At 48.2% G+C, this 21,574-nt stretch overlaps 1 long non-coding RNA gene across 1 annotated transcript; it reads right to left on the bottom strand.

The window, feature by feature from the left end:
- Nucleotides 1-8,361: 8,361 nt before the first annotated feature.
- On the bottom strand, nt 8,362-12,707 carry LOC118609941. Its single transcript, XR_004953504.1, has 2 exons — nt 12,457-12,707; nt 8,362-8,561 (listed from the first exon to the last, which is right to left on the bottom strand). It is a non-coding gene; the product is annotated as an uncharacterized LOC118609941 (long non-coding RNA).
- Between the last annotated feature and the right edge of the window lie 8,867 nt (nt 12,708-21,574).

The following is a 21,574-nucleotide window of genomic DNA, read 5'->3' as shown; positions in this document are numbered from 1 at the left end:
ATCCCAACATAAAAATACTCTTCAAGATGTGATAAACTTAACGACCCACAAATGGGTCAGTACCTGCAGTTTAAAAGCTCATTTTGCTGTAAGGATGCTCTATCCCGTTGCTATTCCGTTTATTTATCTCCTGGGCTCACTGTGAACTCCCTGCCCTGCAGGAAGGTGTCTGTGTTCTTCCTCCGACCTCCATTCTGGGCGCTGTGCCTGCCATCTGTGCCCTGATGGCTTGATGAGCATGTCCTTTCTATTTTCTTACATTTGTCCTATCTGTCTATTTCTGCAGCGTTGCATGCCTGGTAAGCGGCATCCCCTTTCTTTGGAGACATGGCTGGTCAGTAATGGAATATTTGCAGGCACCAGTGCTCAGAACTAACTGGTTTAGCATGCCTGTCATGAGCCTTGCCCTGGCAATGGTGCCAGGAGCTGGGGTGGGTCCCCCACTGGAGTTCCAGGCATTTCAAGTTAGATTTGCACGCAAACTCAGTGATTGGAAATGCTCTGGTGTTTTCAATTGTCACAGGGTTTGGGTAAAGATAAATGTCCTTCGGGGCCTGAGACAGTCCCTTACAATGAATTGCCTTGTATGAAATGCCAACAGTGACCCTTGTTGAGACACTCTGACCAAGACCAATCTGAGATTAGAAATAGAGAGGATGACAAGAGTGTGTGTTTCTTACTGTGTAAGCTTCTTTTTTTTTCCCCAAATACTAGTCAGTGATGTTTACAGCCAAGGGAGGCTGGCCCTGGGACAACTGGTGGGCATATTTCAAAGAACTGCCTGGCCCTGGCCAGCCAGGTTAAGCTGCAGGAGCTTAACAGATTTGTTCCAACAGCTCCAAGCTCCCCAGGCACTTGGAGGAAGGAATGTGCTGGGGGTTTTAATTACCATGGGGAGAGGGAGCCACGCTCCTTTTGGGTAAATCTGCTGTGGTCACACCCTAGCATGCCTTTCTAATCACTGCCCAACCACAAGGAATGCATGTGCGCCTCCCCCGCCCCCCCACCCCCTCCCCTCCCTTTTGAGTCCAGCCCTTTGCTTCAGAAGTGGGAGAACCTTCTCTTTCTCCCACCTCATGTAGAGCCTTAACTTTCTACTGGCCATGACTCATTCTCTGTTTATCAGAGGTTATCGCAGGCACATTAAAATACATCCACCAGGCCCCTAAGTGGATTGAAGAGTTACGAGAGCTTTGAATCGAATGGAACTGCTGCTCACTGCCCTAAGATACACATTCTTTCTCTTTGTTAAGGAATTAAGGCGTCGTACTTTAATCTTTAACAACAGGTAAATGAGACTGATCTCTCTATGGAAACAGAACCCAGAGGGAAATAACAAGTTTTACAGTTCCAGCATCTGGGACAATATTTCCACAGTTCCTTTTGTTTGTATAATATGTTATACTTTGCAAAGGTATTTTATCATGCACAAGTTTATTGAATGTGTGCAAGGTATTTATATGTCACACATATTTATAATTCTTTTCCCAATCAAATGAAAAAAAAAATGCCTGCAAATCTTCAGGCGTACGTACTTTCTGTTACGTGCAATGGACTCACATTCACATCCTTTGCTTGTCTCGTATTTCATTCTTTTCTTTCTCAATAGCGTGTGTTTAGCACTGTGAACCAGTTCTTCTGCTACCCCTTTCATGCGTAAACATGTGGCTGTGGGTGACCATTGCTTTTGTCCACCCAATATTTGTTTCTCCTCCTAATAGCACTGCCCTAATTTTATTTCTGGCAAAGGATCTCACCCCTCTTCAATCCAGGCGGGAGAACTGACTGTCAGCCTCCAGCTCTAGATTTGGCCTTGACAACCGGTACCTTCTCCCTCTCTATCCTTATCCCTACTTCCTTACGTTAAAGAGATTCCTGGATGGCCAGTGAAACGCAATGCCAGACTTGCTTTGATTTACTGAGAAGAACACCTCTCTTGTTTTTGTGAGGATGTGAGCAGGGGCACAGAGCAGAGACATCTGTTCTGTTTGTGTGTGAAGTCAGTGTGGAGGAAAACAGCCTCAAATTAGAGAGAAATGGAGCCTTGTAGATGTGATTTGAGCTCCTGGATTCAGCCATGCCTGAAACTGTTGCCCTATGGTAGGTTTTTGTTTGTTTGTTTGTTATCAAGTAACTATTGCCGGTTCGGAGATTAGATAATTGTTATGAGGGGCTGCCCTGTGCATTGTACGATGTTTAATAACCCACCATGCTCCCCACACTCATTCCTCCCACCCCCCACGACAGCACAAAATATCTCCAGACTTTGCCAAAAGTCCTCAGTGGGACAAAATTACCATCATTAAGAAACACTCCCTTAGACTGCTCTTAAGTTTTGTGGGTCAATAAATGTCCTTTTTTGCTTATTCTTGTTTGAGTTGGGTTTCTGTTCTTGTTTGAGTTGGAGCTTTCTGCCCCAGAGAGCTGTATTTTTAAGATTCAGGGTGACACCTAATAAAAGGGGCTGGATGGCCGCCATGAATGATGTGACACCCTGTTGCCAAGAAACCAATTCTAGACTGAGCTAAGTGGTTTTATAGTTTGCAGCTGTATTCTGACGGAGTGAGAGGGCGCCTTCTACTTCACCTGGTTGGTGATGAGAAACTGTCTAATGGCAGCCTCCCAGGGAGAGAGGGAGGTGGGTGGGAGATGGCCTGAGGCAGCTCCTCACAACCTTCCATCCTCTTGTGTTCTGGGAGGGTCATAGGACGTTCTGCCAAGGCTCAGATGAGCTGTGGCTCCAGCCCCGCCCGGCCTACGTAGGAGGGTTGTGCCTGAGCATGCAGGACCCCCAGGGTGTCGGTTATTATGCAATAAAGGGTAATGTTTTTTTGGGTGATTAAAAGAACATTTTGCCGCTATATGAACCAGTTCCAAACACGTATAGACTTCAATCGTCTGTAAAAAACGGAGGTGGGTCACAGATCCAAGTGGATATTTCCAGGCATTCTCAAATATCTAAAGGTTGGCACTTTAGAGGCCAAATATCCGAGATTTTTGGTTATTAATTTGTGTAGATAGAGCAGACACTTAAGAATGCCAAGAGTTACAAAGTTGATTTTTCCATCAGTCTCAGAGCAGGGCCGGAGAGGGCTGCCTGGGGTCACAGCTGAATCTGAAATTCTTGCTGGGAAATCTCCTCCCTTTCTCTTCAGGCCCCATGGGGAGCCCCAGCATGTGCACAGTGATGAGACTTGGGTCTTAGCGTTTCTAGGTTTTACCTGAGAGACCAGGTTTCACCCAAAGAACTTTCTGGCGCTCAGTTGTTCTAACTCGGAATATTGCTGGAGGAGTGATGCCGGCCCCATCTCAGGTCCAGAGAATCCAGAGAGAGAGATGGAAAGAGAGAGCAAGGCAGGCAGGAAGTGGGGAGCCAACAACCCCGGGTCAGCATCTCGTTTGCGATTTAATTCTCGATGTTTCAGAAAGCTCAGGAAAGCCAGGAGTCTGGGGCCTGCTTGAGACTCCTAAACATTCCTTTTCACTGGTTGAGACCCAAATCCACCATCTTTGATGAGAGAGAGATTGAGGACCCCAAACATCCTGTCCTCAGCTGGGACGCCCATGCTCACCACTTCCTTGGGCTTGAAATGCATTTAGGGCTGGGACCAAGATGAGGCAGGTGGACACTTGCCTTGGGCACAAACATTTTGGAGTACTCCAAAATCTCAGTTATCAAGGCAAATATGATTTTAATGCAATATTTTAAAAATCTACATCAATGCAAAAAAAAAAAATCTGCAATGAACAAAATATCAAACTTTCATATAAAGACAGGATCTGCTGTTTTACTAGGAATTAAAATTCGAGATGTATGTGTCTACTTTCCTGATCACTTGACTAATTCTGCTTTTAAAAGGACCATGATGAGAACCACGGCTTATTAAAATGAAACCCCCAAAACCCTAACATACTGATTTATATCAGAGGCAAGTCTGTGATTATTTTTCTAAAACGACTGAGTCAGATTTTCACAATACTTTATGATCTGAATAGATATTGTATCTGATGGAAATGCCCAGTTGAGTTACTTGATAACGGGAACAATCAGAACAATCAACCCCTAATCCCAAATGCAAATACTTTGGGGAGTTTATAAATCTGGCCACCAAAATTCTTGCAATCAATGGAGGCTCCTCACTTCCTCTGTCCCAAAGGACCCTCTCCTTTGTCTTGTAATACAGACTAGAAGAGAAGAGAATTTCCCAGGTCTGAAGGAATCCAGAGAAGAAAACTCACTTTATGATCATAAGGGAGATGAAAAGCATATTTTAATAGCTCATCACAGAAGCATCCAAAGTACCTACATTATTTAGAAAGCTGCAGGAGAGAGAATAATGAATGCAGAATATGTGAATGATTTGCTTTACTTTTTTTTTTTTTAAATGCAACCAAGCCAGAGAAAGCTTCACCAAAGATCTAAAGACAAAATAAAATCTCTGCTGTTTGCAAAGTCAAGGTAGTAAAGAGATGATTAAGCAAAAACAAACCTGAGATTCAACCTTAAAGGAATTGAGCATCTAAATTTTTTCAAAGGTGGAGAAAATGCCATAAAAGGGTGTCTGAAGGTTAAGGAAACTGTTATGAAAATGAGAATTACGTGCTCTGAGCTGTTCACAGCTCTGTCCCTGGAGTGTGAAATTAGCAACTAAAGGCAGATTTCACAGGCACTTCGGGGAGAGCGTGTTGGTGCCGCTGCGGATTTGAGAAGGGGCCTCTCCGCCAAGTCCTGCCCACTTGCAAGCTGCTGTCGTTATTCATGCAGAGCACAGATAATCCTGAGTGTCTGGAGCGGTTCACATTTATACTGAACACAGCCTCTCTCCTTCCATCGGAGTGAGTCCAGTCTGAGTGCAAGTGGAGTGTTTGGGGAGGTGTTGGACAGACCAACATTCTCACCAAAGCCCTGCTTTCTCTTTTAAGAAAAAAAAACCCATCTCTAAGGATTATATTCAGTGGAGAGGTTGGAAAAATGTTTAGAAAATGGGGGTATGGTTAAAACTATTAAAACTTAAGATATCTTCAAGGACACTAAAGAATTCTCCGAGTCTGGGTTTCAGGTCCCAAACAATTGATGGTAATGTCCACCTTCCCTGTCACACCTTGATTCTGGAGGGGTGGTTTAGAGCACTTGGGACCATGGTGAGTTGGGCGAAGTTATTATATTCCCCATCCTCTCCCTGTCTGCCTTGGTCTCATTTGCGTAGTTACCCCTGACGACCAAATAAAAGTGTAATTTTTACTTTTCCTACCACAACCTTGTCATAGTTCTGTGGGCAGAATTGAGCCCGGCCCCAGGTCAAGGGATCCTGTTAACTCAGCGAACAGCCGGAGGAAACGATCTTCTCAAGACAAAATCTTTAGCTGCTGTAGCATCTTTGGAAGCACGTTGGACTGTTTTATTGATAAATGTTGGGGAGCATTATGTTTTCTAAACACAACCGGATATCGGTCATTAACAAATCATTCTCCTTTCAAACGGAATGATCTTGAACACTCTTGTGGGAAAATTTGAGACAAAATAAGAATCAGCTCACCGCTCTTCAACACGCACTGTGAATAAACTATGGATCAGGATGCTTTTTGGTACCAGTAGCAGAAACTCATACTCGAACGGACTCGAGCAGTTATAAAACATGTGAGTCCCCTTCAGCCGCAAGGTGCGTCTGTGGTCTGGAGGTGTCTTCAAGGGTCTGATCCTTCCCGTCTCTGCCCTGTTCTTGTGGGTGGACTGAGGCCCCTGGGCTGGGACCCTCCTGGTATGAGAGGTCTCTTGTAGCAAGAAGATGAAATCAAGTCAAAGAAACCTTTAGAAGATTTTTGGAAGGGTGAGCAGGAAGTTTCCTAGAAAGCACCGGCAGACCCTGTCTTGAATCTCTTCGGCCTCCATTGCATCACCTGTGAGGCTCTTGATGAAACCCACTGTGGGGTGGGTCCTGCTTCTCTGAGTCCTGTGGGATGTGGGACTCCTGAGAATTCAAGGCGTGTGTGTGTGTGTGTGTGTGTCGATGGGTTATGGATGCTGGCAGGCAGTCAACAATGTCCACCACTGTCTAGGAAAAACTCACCATTTCCTCTCTCCTACCCTTACTGAAGAAAAACTCTGCTCTTCCTACTGAATGCTAAATCCTCCTCCATATGCTAAGGCAGCAGGCCAGCCACCAGTGTCTAAAGCTGATAAAATCAGGACGTGGAGCACAAGGGACTCCCATACACTGATGGCGAGAGTGTGAAATGATACGACTGCTTTGAAAAACTCTTTGGCAGCTAAAAAAAAAAAAGAAAAAGAAAAAGAAAACGTACTTCTGTCCTCTGACCCAGGAATTCCACCCCTAGGTAGGTACACAAGAAAAATTAAAACACATTCAACAAAAATGCTCATAGCAACTTTATTCATAACAGCCTCAAACTAGAAACAACCCAAGGGTCTGTCAATAGGAAGATAAATCAACAAAGTGTAGGCTATTTATACGATGGAATACTATTGAGCAATGAAAAGAGATTGATGCATGTCATAACATGGATAAGATTTTTTTTTTTTTTTTTTTTTACTTAGGTGTCCTGCTTTCAGAAGCACCCAGGTTCAGAAGCGGTTGACCTGGATGTAGACTGAAGGTCAGGAGCACAGGGCCCAAGGACAGATTTTGGACACACTCAGCCTTTCTGTACTTTTGGTTATTTGAAAAATCATGTATTATTTAATTTAATAAAACCTTAAGGGTCCCTTTCCTCTCTCTGACCACTGACCTTTAGTCAAAGTTGAGTTAAATAACCAGAAAACCTACTCACTCAAGTTCAGCTTGGACGTTGAGAGTCCAGTTTGGAGGAGAAGAACATTAAATATGTAGAATTGCACAACTCAGCCCGAAGCCAAAGAAATGAATTACCTAGGTGACCAGGACTTGGTGGCTCTGGCCCAAGGGTGGCTCAGTAGAGGTAGCTGGTTCCAAAGGAGAAACACGTTGGGGGCATTTCACATGAAAACGAAGCCCCCTGACACATGCCACCATCAGCCTTGACAGAGCCTCAGGCAGGAGCCTGTAAATGAACTAAAAAAAAATAAAAATGAGTAGAGCAGGGCGCTTTTTTACATAAATTAAAAATTCTCTCAGAAAATAATTTCTTATGCTGATTGACGCTGCCTTCTTTGGAAGGTTTCCAAGTGCAAATGAAAACAACCTTTGCTGAACCAGCCCTCTCTGCTTCTGGAAACCTCCAGGCGGTGAAATTCAGAATTTACAAAATAAGAGGCAAAAAAAATGTAGGAGTTTGCCACTTACATTTCATAAGTATTCATCATTTTACAAAGAGGCAGACCTTGGAATGCGATGCATTTCGCAGAAATTTGGTTTAGACTCCTCCTTCCATAAATGCTCTGAGGCCTGGTAGTTAGCCCACCTGTCGCCTGTCCCCTCCTCCCCCTCCACTGTGCACAGAGGGCGGGGGCTTCGGCCAGTCGCCATTTTATCTCATTCTCCTCAGTGCAGGACCTGCCACATTTCAGAAGCCCAGGAGATGATTCTTGTGTGAAAGGATGAATGAAAGGTCTCTGCCCTAAGTTAGATTTTTTTTTGTTTTAAAGTGCTATTTATGAATATCTTAGGCAAACATTCCAGTAAGACCTGGGTCATCTTTTGTTGGTTTTCTGTTTGTTGTTTGTTTTCTTTGTTTTGTTTTGTTTTGTTTTGGGGTGAGAACTTTTTATAAGCAACAGGAGCCAACTGTGAAACCAGCTTCAAGTACATTTGATGCTTTGGTCACCATGCTTAAGATGAGACTTCTGAGAAGAGAGCACAGCTTGGCCGGGGGTGACGGTGTTTTGGGGGATGGGGCGCCTTCATTGGCAGGTCCACAGCTCAATCCAGTGGAGAAAGCTTTGTTGTCTCAAAGAGAATGGGGACATTCTTATTGGAGAAAGAAAAAAACCTGATGGTACTATTCATTCCCTAGAAACAATGATTCTTAACCCTACCAACTAACTCAACACTCACCTTTAGGAGAAATATTGTATATTGCTGCCTTACACTCCTGAAATGAACCTCATGAATAATATGACTTATCTATACACATAATTAAAAACAAAACAAAAACCAGAATATTGTCCTAGCTACCATATCATGGAAAAGTAAAAGAAAACTAACTTGTAGACTATCACTTATAATAAAAATAACAGAACAATAGAATTAGACAAAATTAAAGTAGAATACACATGTGCTTGGGAGCAGCTACGCTACAAGACTTAAAGAATCAGTGAGATGTTTGCTCCTGCTGTTGATGAATAAGACCGGATTTGAACAGCAAGACAATCAGAAGCCACCCTGTATAAGAAATACAGGAAATGAAAGAACAAATGTGAGGTGCTCACACTAGAGTAAATCCTATTTAATGCACATTAACAGTGCAACAAATACTTTGTGTTTCTATAGAGTTAGGTTTGCATCCCAGTTAATTACAAACAGAGCTTTAACTTGCAGGAATGTGGAAAGACACCATGGGACTCTCTTGCTTGTGGCAGGAGCTGTAACACCCCCAGGCTTCTGTTCACCGGATGTCAGTAGCCTCTGTAAGAAAGAATTGGGGAAGATTTTGGGGTTTAGTGGGTGTTGTAACCAGCTCATCAGTCCGGGTGATCTTCGCTTTTCATTGTCTTTGTCTAGGCTCTTTCCCAATTCCGTACAGATAAAAGTTAACTAATAGCAAAACCGATAGAAAGGCAAACTATTCCTGTCCTTAGAAATGCACATTACGTCCAGTGGGGGTTTAATCGACTCCCTTCACCCATTATGGAAGAAGCCAGTTTTGCATTTATTAATCCAATTCATTCAGCACTCTTAATAGCCCATAAATTGTCCACACCTTGGAGTTCTTTTTGAATTGGTTTTAAACCTTTGTGGTTTCCTCATTCATTACTAAGTTAAATGAAACGGCTGACACATTCATTTCATGTGTGCATGACAGTCATGATTTCACTTCTAAAAAAATTAATCTTTGACAATCCCAGTTATTGTGTAACCCAAAATTAAATCCTCAAAATTTCCAACTCCCCATAATACGACTTTATATGCATCGTGAGTCACTGCATTCACACACACGCACACAGAGAGAGGGTGGGGGGGGGTGGGGGGAGAGAGAGAGAGAGAGAGAGAGAGAGAGAGAGAGAGAGATGACAAACCCAAAGAGATTAATTCACTCTCTCTTATCTCTGCCCTGTGACCTTGTGGTGCAATAGTTGACCCAACGCTCTATTGCTTCTGCTTTACAAATGTTCCGCTTTGGGCTTTTAGGGGTTGAAGCCTCAAGGTGAGCTCTTTGAGATCACACTTAATTCATAGCTATTTTTATGTAACCAAAATTCTCAGCTTTGGGGTTCGCGTATGAGGAAAGCCACGTCTCCAGAGACGACCTGCCACCACTCCGATGCTTCTATGAAAGGGAATCCCATCCTGTGTAATTCTAATCTTCTTGGCCACGGTGGCTTCTTTGGTGTCGTGGGGGTATTTTTAAGCGTCAAAAGGAAAAAGAAGGTGAAAATCCAAAGAGACCACCCCCAAGTCTGAAATCCTGTTAAACCTTAAACAAAACCAACCCCCCAAGGGCTTGATGGAATGAGCTTGTGAAGGGAAAAGACCATGGCTTAGCGGTGAGATGCTGTGGGTTCCTTTGTACACCTGAGTCCTTCCATCTAGGTGCAGGGGACAGGGAGGGTGTGTTTTCCAGGTATTCTGGTTGGGCTACTGGGAATGGAAGGGACCATTTTTTTTTTTTTTAATAATAATTTTTTATTTTTCAGTTACAGTTGGTATACAATACTCTATTAGTTTCAGGTGTACAACATAGTGAGTAGACATCAGTATAACTCATGACATGATCACCTCAATAAATCTAGTGCTCCTCTGACACCACATACAGTTATTAAAATATTACTGGCTACATGCCTTATGCTATACTTTCTATCTCCATGGCTATTTTGTAACTACAGACTTGTACTTCTTAATCCCTTCCCCCTTTTCACCTGCCCCACAAGCCCCCGCCCTTCTGGTAACCCTCAAAATGTTCTGTGTATCTGAGTTTGTTTTTGTTGGTTTGTTTGTTTTGTTCTTTAGATTCCACATATACGTGCCATTGTATGGCGTTTGTCTACCTCTCTCCACTCAGCACAATACCCTCTAGGTCCATTATGAAATATCTTTTTTTTCCATCCCCTTATTTTAGTCTGTGTGTGTCTTTTAATCTGAAGAGAGTCTTTCGCAGGCAGCATGTATAAGGGTCTTATTTTCTTGTCCATTCAGCCACCCTATCTTTTGATTGGAGCATTTAATTCTTGTTCATTTGAAGTACTCGTGCATAGATATGTAGTTATTGCCATTCTTTATTTAGACTTTTGATACATATTTTTTTCTTCTTAAAAAAGAAAAGGACCATTCTTTGATTTTTGTGTTTTGTACTCATTTTCATAGCACCGATCCTTTCGAGAGGAAGGGGCAGAAATCATCACCAAAAGCATACAGCAGACATACAAAGGGATTTGGACATGTTAGTGCTCTGATGTTTAAAATTAGCATCCTGAAATATTCGGGTCATGCCAATGGCTCAGGAAGCTTTGCACCCTACTCTATATAGAACACATTTCCAATATAGGGAAGAATGTCTGCCTAAAGCACTCTTCTGAAGGGTTTTACGATAACTAAAATAGTGATAATTGCCGTCAAATACTCAAATGCTAAAAAATAACCCAAAGTGTAATTCGAATGCACAACAGCGTATAACTCATGCGTGTGTGAGGATGCCTCTCTCCGGCCCCCACACTCCTCTCAGACTTCACCTGCTTCCCCTCCCCACCTCCCTCACGCCATTCGACCACGTGACTCCCCTCCTCCTCCCAATCATTCTCCCATATCTCCTCCATCGTGAGGCTGACCCCGCCGCCCGCCCATCTGAACAAAACCTTCACCCCTCTTCGTCTTCTGTCTCCATCTTACCTTTCACCACAGAAAGTTTCACTTCTTAACGTCATATGGCATTGCTATTTTTATTTCTTCCCATCAAAAAAAAGGTCATGTCTGAGAGAGCAGAAATTTTGTTTTGTTCACTGTTGTAGCTCCAGTGTCTAACACAGACCCTGGCACATAGTAGGTCCTCAGCCAGTATTGGTTAAATAAACACGAGTCCGACGTTCTTTAAAGCACTAGTCCGGACTCGCCTCCTTCCTGAGCCTTTTGGGGGGCCCATCCAAGATAGTCCCTTTTTCCTCGATGGCTAACTGAACTCTTGATCTGACTCATGGTATTTGAGCCTCTGGGTGTGAGGTTTTACACTCAGCCAGTGGGTTTGATCAGGAAGACAACAGAATCTCTGCCTTACGGAGATGCTATTCTTGAGGAAAATGGGAGTTAAACATGTTCCTTGTATCTCTGTCTTGTTCTCAGATGTCCTTCTACCTCAGCTTATAGTTACTGTGATCTTTTGTTCAAAAACATTTTTTTTTTGGTAGGAGAAGGGCATGCCGTAGACTGAGCCAGACACTTAGGGAATCTAAATAATGAATAGATAATCAGAATTAATTTTAAAGAACTTACAGTGTACTGCGTAGTGAAATGGTAGAGGCAGACACGAGAATAAAAATAGTAATTAAGTGGGATACGTGCTCTAGTGAAGACGAAGGGATCAGCTTTTACGCCAAGGACGGGAGTGGAGCAGCGAGGGGAAGGCATCGCCGAAGGAGCGGCAGACGGAGGGATGAGTGGGAGCTGACCGGGAGAAGGGGGACTGAGGGGGAAAGCCACCGGGGCAGAGGGGTCCGTTTTTATAAAGAAATAGAGGCCTGAGAGCTGCTATTGATGAAAGACTATGACATTTGGCATACCCGAAAAGTGACCAAACTTTCTATATAATGACTCCGCTTCTCATGTCCCTCTCCATCTAGTCCAGTCTAATCCAATCCAATCCAACCCAACCCAGTCCAGTCCAGTCCAATCCAATCCAGTCCAGTCTAATCCAATCCAATCCAATCCAATCCAATCCAACCCAGTCCCATTCAGTCCAATCCAGTCCAGTCCAATCCAATCCAACTCGACCCAATCCAACCCAACCTAGCCCAACTCAATCTAGTCCAGTCCAGTCTAGTCCAGCCCTGTCTAGTCCAGTCCAACCCAATTCAACCCAACCTAACCCAATCCAATCCAATCCAATCCAATCCAATCCAATCCAATCCAATCCAATCCAATCCAATCCAATTCTGAAGTGTTGTACAGGGAACTTAGGGTCCAGAAACATATCTCAAACCATGCAGCCACCCAGGAAACCATGCAGGCACCAGCTGGGGCCCATTTGGCCTTCAGCTTTCGGGTTATCTTGACATAATCTCTCCATCAGCTAGCTGCTCAGTGCTTTCTGCCCTGTGGGAGGACAGGAGGGCTCACCCACCACCTCACCCAATACCTGCCACCCGGTACTCACCCTGTCTTCTCATTGCAGCCAGAGGAGTCAATGCACCAAACCCACAGGGCACCCTGCCAGCTAAATGCTCCTAGGGCTTCACCTCGCCCTAAAAATAGAGACGACAGCTCCCGAATGTGCTGTGTCAGTGGAGGTGGGTTTGACTGTGAGTCGCAGAGACTTGGAATAACAGTGGCCTAAATAAAGTAGAAGGAACAGAGAAAAGGCCCCTGTGGCTGGACCCAGAGAGTCTGGGCAGAATTCCAGGAGGCCGGCCAGAGAGGCGGCCAGGGCCACATCCCATGGGGCCAGCAGGGTGGAAGTGGGGAGGTCTGAGGATTTGGAGCAGGAGAGTAACATGATTTCATTGACTTTAAAAGGGCCTGCTTGTCTTACCTTACCGATCGCATTTGTTTGAAGGATTACATGGCTAATACCTGCCCTCCTTAACCTGGTCCCCAAACGAACTGTCCATGATGGCAGGAATCATGCCTTTTTTTTTTTTTTTTTTTCTCAGCAGTGTATGTTCAGTTTCTAGCACGTTGCTTGGCATCTGGCAAATAATCCATAAACCCTTGCTAAGGAAAGAAGGAAGGAAGGGATAGAAAGTTTAGTTTAGACGTGAGGGCAGCCCATTCTCTGCCTGCTTCCCCTCTCCCTAGCGTGAATCTGGGGTTCTGTATCTTCCGGGCTGTGTCCTGATGTTTAGCATACGAAACCCTCAGGCACAACCACATTGAGCCTGAGGTTGACGTCGTGCTGAGGAAGGAGCAACGACTGCAGCTAGTTGACAATCCAACCGTCTCCTCATTGCTTTAAAGAAAAGAGGCTGAAAGGACAGAGGCATTCAGGGAAGTGGTTACAGCCTGTCTGTCACCGCCGGGGAGAGCTATAACTAGAGAAGGATTTATTATAACCTTCTGGCCCAGTAAGAGTCAGTGGCTTAAAGGGGAAAACAGCTCTTCCGTGGTCACCTGCCGACCGTTTAGTGAGTGTTCGTGCTTCGTCGAGCCACACGGGAACCTTACACCTATAAACGGCTGCCTCTTACAGTCACTCCATTTACTCAGTTACGCAGTCCCCTGTGCAGGTAGGGCCTGGGGCAAAAGGCTCCGCTTGCCTTCGTCATCGGCACCCATGTACATAAATTTTGAATTGGAATCCTGTCACTTTAAGAAACAGGAGCCGCTTGAAATCTATCCTGGGGATAGCGCATCACTGGGAGGAGCTACGTATCAGAGCTTTGAGTGGTGGGAGCTATCCTGTCTGTGCTCACATGCACCCGAGGTATCTTTATGCAAATAGGTATGTGGGATGAATTTTGGACCAAGTTCTTAGCTACGTTAGTCGCTAAGTCCGATTACCGAGCCCTTCTAGGAAATCTCCCACCTACTCACTCTGTTTTAGCAAATTCCTTTTCTGCTTAAATTTACTGGTATGAGTTCTGTTGATTTCAACTAGCCACAGAACAGGACAGGGAAAGAAAACTAAGCAAGGAAGGAGAGTGACTTGACCCTGACCTCACGGAGAGCCCTGGGGCATAAATCGTATCCCAGAGTTGATCCCAGCTTGAGGCAAGGGGGGCTGGCATCTCCACCTCACTCTGTGGTGGGCTATGGGCTGCCCTAGGCCAGGCATGGGGTTATAACCTCCTGGGAAAGGAAACTCCCACTTGGCCTAGGGCAGTACTCTGGGGAGGGGGCACCTGGGAGCCCTGATCAGCCACTGCTTAAAGCAGCTGGTGCCCGAGGTCAGCGAAGGGGGTCCAGGCAGGCCACCACAGCATCACCACCCTCCCGATGGTCCAGTAATGGATGCGAGGTCAAGGTGCCCTCCTCTTCCGTTCAGGGAAAAGTCAGAGACAGTTTCGGTCCATCCTGTGCTGAGGACTGCAAGGTTTTCAGGGCTGCTGCAGCGTCTGCCAAGGGGTGTAACAAAAAAGGCAGGAGATCACACTGGAACTAATTTAGACATCCATTCCAACCAGCAGCTTTCCACCTAAGCACCAACCTCACCCCTTTCTGGCTGTGGGATCTCGGGTGAGTTTTTCCCTCTCTCTGGGTTCATTTCAGATCTGAGAATGGGGTCCTGACATCTGCAATAGGGACTAATTCTGGGGACCCACAGGGCACCCCACTCCTACTTGTTCCTCATGCACTCATTTTGAATGCCCCGCTGGGTGTGTGTGTCGATGAAACGCTGCTTAAAATGACCCGACGACCCTGGAACCCAATTCATTCCATTTTACAGAGACACGAAATTATTTTTTCACTGTTTCAAAATGCACTGAGTCTTCTTAGGAATGAGACCACGGCGTAAACTAAGAGAAGGCTGTATTTTGTTTCTTTCAGGACCTCACGGAGGGTTGTGCGCCAGGTTAAAGACCGGTGGCAGTTGAGTTGCCCCAAACAGCACAGCTGTCACCAGTCCGCGTTTGTAGCTTCATTCACTGGGATTCGATGGCTAAGTTCGAGCATCTGATGACTTTATTATATCTTCTAGATGAGCCGTACCAGAGCATTTATGTGTTGAAATACGTTCTTTTACGAATCCCTTTCCTCTTCTCTTTATATTATAGTTGGGATATTACGTTGGTTAGAAACTGTGCATGTGGGTAAAGCGGAAATTATAAAATGTTTGTTTTAAAAAGGAGGCGCTGGCTCTGAAAAAGTCGAGAACCACAACTGTGAACGGAGTCAGCGATGCCTTCTCTTTCCCCGAAGAACTCATAGTCAGTCACACCGAGAAACAGATTTGAGCTGTTTGTTTGTTAGTTAGAGCTGAATTTTACAATGACGGAGCATTTTTTTCTGTCCTTCTTTCCTATCTAGCCCCCTCCTTTGCTAGGACAAACACCCCCTCTTAAGAAGTCTGCGTGGGGACCAAGATAATTTTTATCCCACATCCGTGGGCTGGGTAAACTCTTCCAGAAATGTCCTCAGCAGCACTAGTATGGCTGGCTGGCTCCCTTTGCCTGGGGGCAGACCTGGGTTTCTGCCAGATTTAGGTCCTTGCCTGGTGAGCAAGTAATTTGTTTCCTCCACAGGAGACCCAGCAACAAGCAAGAAACAAACAAACACATTTTTCAAAAATGCAAAAAAGCTTAGTCATGCAAATCAGAGTGGAGGAGCGAGGGTAAAAAAAGGTCCTCATTCATTTTCTGGAACTTCAATGGGGCCCTGGCCCACAGGCCGTTTCTATTAAAACCCTCCGCCCAGAGCAGCAAACAGTCTGGCCCATTAATGCACATTAATAAAGGGTCGACCCGACTGGAGTAAACACCACCTGTTCCCGGGACACAAAGGAGCAGAAAATTAACCAGAGGTTAACTGTGTCCTTAGCGGTGGCACAATATGGGTTCTTCTAGGTGTGATTTAGTCCCTTCAGCTGGAGGCTCCGACACAGCCACCGGTTCTCACAGCGGGGGGCAGTGCCTGAGCAGCACGTCTAGGTCTCTTGGATACCGGGATGGAGCTGTCATTATGATTCATGGCGCCTCTGACATCACTGGGCGTTTCTGTGATGCAAAGTTCCATGTGGTCTAGACACGCACAAGGGGACCAGTGATTCTGTGTCGGTCGTTATGGCCACGCCCACCACACGGGAACGCACGGAGACCCACTGTTTTCATCGGAGGGCGGGTCTTGTTTTAATCAGGTACGGCAGGACATGTAGAAAGGAGAAGTGACTGTCGCGAAGGACGTTTATTATGCTCACGGATCCCTAGACCAGGATGCAGAGTGGGCAGGGTCACGAGGAGAAGAGCGGGGCGGGGGGGGGGGGGGAGGGGGGAGGCGGAGGGAGCACGGTGGCGAGACCCTTCGCCATGAGAAGAAACGGGTGACGCAGGGCAAACGGGCTTAGGAGCGGTCAATGTGAACGAGTTCAGTGGCTCTGGGGCCTAGGGGTCGTCCCTGCTTGTCTAGTGTTGGCCCCGGCGTGATTAAGGCATGTGCGTAGTGGCCCAGAGGGAGATCGCCCGACAGAGGAGGTGGTTGGGGGTGTGGGCTGCATTGGGTAGTCCCTATCCGAAAAGCACAGTCTGGGGAGAGTTGTTTACTGTCTCTTGAAATTGGCTTAACTCCAGGAGGGGCAGTCCCTCCAGGGTCAGCAAGGTCCCAAGATGTCAAAGCATCAGAATGCAGAAAATAAAAGATGTGGTTAATGTATAGGCAGAAATATGACATCGCACACGCACACACACACACACGTGCGTGAATAGCTGAGTTAAAAATGCCTTCCGTTCCTGTAGAAAGTAGTTAGATCACTTTACCTGAAGCATGTCTTATTATACAATGGCATTCTTTAATTGCAAGAACACTTGAGAAATGGCAGGGATAAAGTTAAACAAATCCAAGTGTCATAATTATGCATTATGCACGCATTCTGCCTTTACGTCTTATCTGGAAAGTATAAAATCCAAACAGACTGGGACAAGGAGACTCGAACGGCCTGAATCCATGTGGACAGAACAAGAAGGGAATTAATAGGGAGGAGGTCCCCTTGGCACAGGGAAGCCTGTCACGGGATATTACCCGGGTCAGGAAATTTAGAAGCAGGTGTTCAGTGTGACAGTCACACATCCTGTTCCTCATTCTGAGGTGCCCCAAGCAGGCGGCGGAGGCCTGGTGAGGAAAGAACCAGCCCCGGCTGAGGCCACCTGGCTTCGTCAGCCCTGGACTTCCCACAGGGACATAGGGACACCTCCCACGACCCCACCGCCCTCCCCACCCACGAGTCAAGCCCTTCCTGCCCAGAGTGGGAGGGTTCCCTGCCCTGACAAGATGCTTGAAGACTCAGAGATGTGTCCAGATCTCAGGGTCGAGTGGGAGCTTCCCTACCCTGCCCTGTCCTTCTCCTCGACTCGCTGACCTTCTGTCTGGGCCACAAGTGTGCCAGCTTCGTCCCGGTCCAGGGCCTTTGCTCAAGCCGTGTGTCCTCCTGGGATGCTGTCCTGCAACTCTTGGCATGGCTGCCCCGTCTCACCTCCTAGGGCTCTAGGAATGTCACCTCGTCAGGGTCCCCTCCTGATAGCACTGTCTACAGAAGCCACCTCCACGAAGGCTCTTCCTAGCAATGCCACCCTGTTTTCTCTTCTGGGTACCACCCATCACCAGCCGAAACGACCTTGAGAACATGTTTCCTTGGTGTTGTCCCCCCGCCCCCCACCTGCGTGTGAGCGCCAGCGGGGCACGTTCCTGCCGCTCCTGCTAAGTCCTGTGTGCCCAGCATCTCGGGCAGCACCTGGCACCGAGGCACTGCCCCTGGCATGACTGGGGATGACGCGGTGGGCGAGCCTGACGTCCGGAGTCCTGGGCTCACAGCCTGGCCCTTCCAGGGGACGCTTCATCTCTGAGCCGACGTCTCCTCCTCCGTGAAACGAGGCTGATGGAAAACACACCTCCCATGGCTGCTGCCGTCACCCCGTCGTGTGCTTTCCGACCGCTCCTTACGTCTACGTAGACAATGCATCACTTTCAGCTTTTTTTTTTTTCCAATTATAAAGTGAACATGCAAATAAACGACTATAAAAGACCACATAGCAAAGCATGGTAATACGTGCAAAGTGAAATTCTTCCTCCCCTTCGGGCTGTTTATTCCCTTGTACTTCTGCTATTTTGGAGCTTTCTGGGGGTTATAACCAATATTCCAGATGATACGTACAACCTACTTCCAGGTTTGTCGTCTCCTGAATATGCATTGACTCTCCTGCCATGAAAAATGACAGGTTTAGTTCCTTATGGCAGCTCACCTTTCTTTCACCATCCTGAGTTGTAGTAAGTGCGTTTTTTAATTTCAAACCCTCCTGCCAGTCAACTTTACGACTTAATAAACCGAACCCCCCTCTTTCCCCTTCCACTCAGCGTGGACGTGAGTACCGCATGCCCTCAGCACTCGATGGGGAGACTGGAGTGGCCACGCTGCTCCCCATCTTTCCTCGTAATCCTCCTCTGTGTTCCTCCCGCCCCCCAGCAAATCCATCTGTTCCATGGTACTTTTAAGTCATCAAGATTTATAAAACGTGAGCCACAGTCTACGGCTGCCTGGTGTCTGCCGTGCTCTGGCCGTGGGCGGTTCCACAAAGGGGCGACCGGGGCATGCGTTGATAGCACTGGAATCATCTGGGCGCCAGTCCTGTTTGTCTCCCTCCCTGGACTACGAGCCTTGTGAGGTCAGGGGTCATGTCCATCCGGGTCACTCCCCCATCCCAGGGGCCAGCACAAGCCTGGCAAGAAGAGGAGTGAGAGGAGACGGAGGTGGTTCGCAGATGATGATGGAGGGGCCATGTAAAGTGTTCACATCTGACCATCCTCACCTACGATACTGTTTTAATGTAAGTGAAGCCTGGAGCGCAGAACGTGGCCCTCGGGAGGCTCTGAGGAGTGTTGATGCCTCTGCTTCTCACTGTTCCCTGTGAACGGACCTTCTGATTTGGCCTCGACATAAACACGCTGGCCTCCCAAGGGCTGTTAGGACCTGACCGTCTTTCTCCCGACGAAGCGGGGAGAACGGCACGTGAACTGTTTGCGGAAGTGGCTTTGGGGCGGAAACACCCCGCATGGCATCGCACCCCCTGCACGCTCTGTGATCAGGAGGCTGATGACAGCTGTGTGGGGGGAGGGGAGGGGAGCAGGAGGGATATTTGTGGAGCATCTGCTCTTCCCAGGGCATTCTCGTAGCTTCCACGGACCATCTAATTTAATTGCCGAAGCAGCTAGGGGCCCAGGCCATGGTTCTGCTCACTCCCACCTGGGAGGGGCCAGCATAGGGGCCGGGGATCCATGCCGGAGAGTGTCCCGTCCCAGTCTCCCTGTGCTGGGATGAGATGTCATGAGGGTCGGAGCCGCCGTAACTTCCCCTCGACCCTGTGAAGGGCGATTTTCCCAGAGATGCACGCTCAGAGGAAAGTGTGGAGAGAGGGAAGTCAGACACGTTTTTCTCGTCTGTGGTGAAAAGGGAAGAGGAGAGGGCAGGACTGGGGACCAGGGGCCCCTCTGCAGGGCCTGAAGCTGGCTGTCCCCGCAGGCAGTGAGGAGGTAGCTCTGACAGCCTCTCAGGACTTCTGCGAGAAGCCAGTAGAACCCGACCTGGGAAGCTGTTTTTCCTGCTGATGCCCACACCAGCAGAACTGGTCCCTCCTGTAGACGCTGAAAGAGAATGTTCCCCCGGAGGAGCTTCGGCCACTCCACCCCTGCTGGCTCCATCCTGGCGTGGCCTTCACCTGCTCCTGCCACGCCACCTGCACCAGCCATCCTCCACGCCCAGGCACCCCCCACTCTCACCCTGTCTGCCTGTGCCCAGGAGAAACCCTGCAGGTCCCTCTGGGCTCCCCTTGCCTCTGGCTCCTGGCTGGAGCTGGTCAGCGGGAGGTAAGGCGAGGGGGTGAGGGCAGAAGGAGCTGCACATTTGGGTCTTTCCTTTCCGGGCCTCTCTGGTCCTCCTGTGATCACTGCTCACGGAGGGCAGCCTTTTCCCTCATCTCATCCTCCCTGGGACAGTGACAGCTTCCTGCCGTTGCTGATCTCTGTGCCTCGACGTCCTCGTCTGCTCCATAACCCTGACCACCCTCTGTACAGTTCCCGCGTTAATATCTTGTGAAGCTGTGCGCGTGAATTCTGCTTCCTGGAGGGAGGGAGGGTCCTGTACCCGACACCTGTGGCAGGTGTTTGTGAGACCTCAGATAGGAACCCGTCCACGTGCCTAAAACGCGGTTATTCCGTGGGCAAAAGCAGAGGAGCTGTTGGGAACGACCTCCTGGCCCAGCCCTGCCTGGACCTGACGCTTGTCGATAATGGGGTTGTTGTTCCTCAAGCTCTGTTTCGGGGGTGTCGGCATCTGTCCCGTTAGAGCCTCCACGAGCAGACTTCCTCTGGGCATTTTGTCTCTTCAAGGAGGAAGCTGGCTTCCGTTTGGCCAAGAGACGCCTGAGATCTCTGCTCCTTGGAGCTCTGCGTTCAGAGCTAGACTGCCATTGCTGCCTTTTTGATCCCAGAAACGAAGCTCATAGGAGGCCAGAGGCGGTGTGTGTGCGTGTGTGTGTGCATGAGCGGTGGCCTCAGCTGGGTAAGCTGAGAGGCAGGGGAAGGGACAGAGCCCGGCCTGGGCGTCCCGGATGCTGGGATGCAGGAAAGGGCCACGGAGCAGCTGCAACGACAGGACGAGCCCTTCCGGTGAGGAGCGCCAAGGCAGGCTCGTTTCCTTAGCGCGAAACCTCAGAACGAAGGCGCCTGCACCCCCCGCGGCAGCAGGGATGTCCCACTGCCGTACACACAGGTGCGAGCACATCATTCTGGTTTGCACAGAGACCGAAGTGTGCGCCCCTGGCAGGAAGTGGGCACAGGTGCCCTGGTGACGGTTCCCTGACAGGTCACTGAATTCGGCCAAAGAAAATGGCCCACGGGGCTGTGGGTGCGGGACGCGCAGGGCGCTCACTCACGGGTGTCAATATTCTTTTGGTTTCTGGGCAGTGTGGGGGTTTCCCAAGGGGCCAGGGAAATTTCTGCCCCCAAATGGGATTCTCCGTGACACGTGACAAAACAGCTGTCTCAGGTGGGTCGGGCCGATGGCATTATTCGTCTCCTGCGCTGGTGCCCGGTCTTCAGGCAGAGCTGGGTCTGAGGGCTCAGACCCGACCCTTGGACTCAGCCTTGTCCACACCCTCCGCGGCACTGGCTCCCCTGCCGGTTCCGCCGGGCCTGGCAGTTACAGGTGGGCCTGGCTCGTGTGCTCCCCAGGGCCTGGGGCTCGGGGTCGGCTCAGCCTAACACACAGACCGAGGCGGGAAGGAGAATTTTCAAACGACGCCAGGTTCTGCTCATACAGGAGAACGCCCCGCGCCTCCCGAGCTCCCGAGGGAATGCGGTGGTTGGTGCAGAAGAAGTTCTGCCATTTGGAAATTTATTTTTGGACGTTCATTCATACCCGCGAAGGTGGTCGCGAGGTGGAGGGTGGCAGCCGCATTCTGTCTACACCCTAGAACACGTGACTTGGCGACTCTGGTTCACAGGTGAGTGGATTTCGGGGCTTCGGTTGTCAGGGGCCAGCGTGGACACTTTCCCAGCCCGGACTGCGCTCGGCTCCAGTCCACGGAAACGGGTCCCAGGAGCCTAACCCGATGGCGGCTGCTGTGCTGCAGACG

The sequence above is a fragment of the Rousettus aegyptiacus genome, unplaced genomic scaffold, assembly GCF_014176215.1.
Source record: "Rousettus aegyptiacus isolate mRouAeg1 unplaced genomic scaffold, mRouAeg1.p scaffold_m13_p_12, whole genome shotgun sequence".
NCBI classification, from domain to species: Eukaryota; Metazoa; Chordata; class Mammalia; order Chiroptera; family Pteropodidae; genus Rousettus; species Rousettus aegyptiacus.
This window is presented reverse-complemented; position numbering and strand designations above follow the sequence as displayed.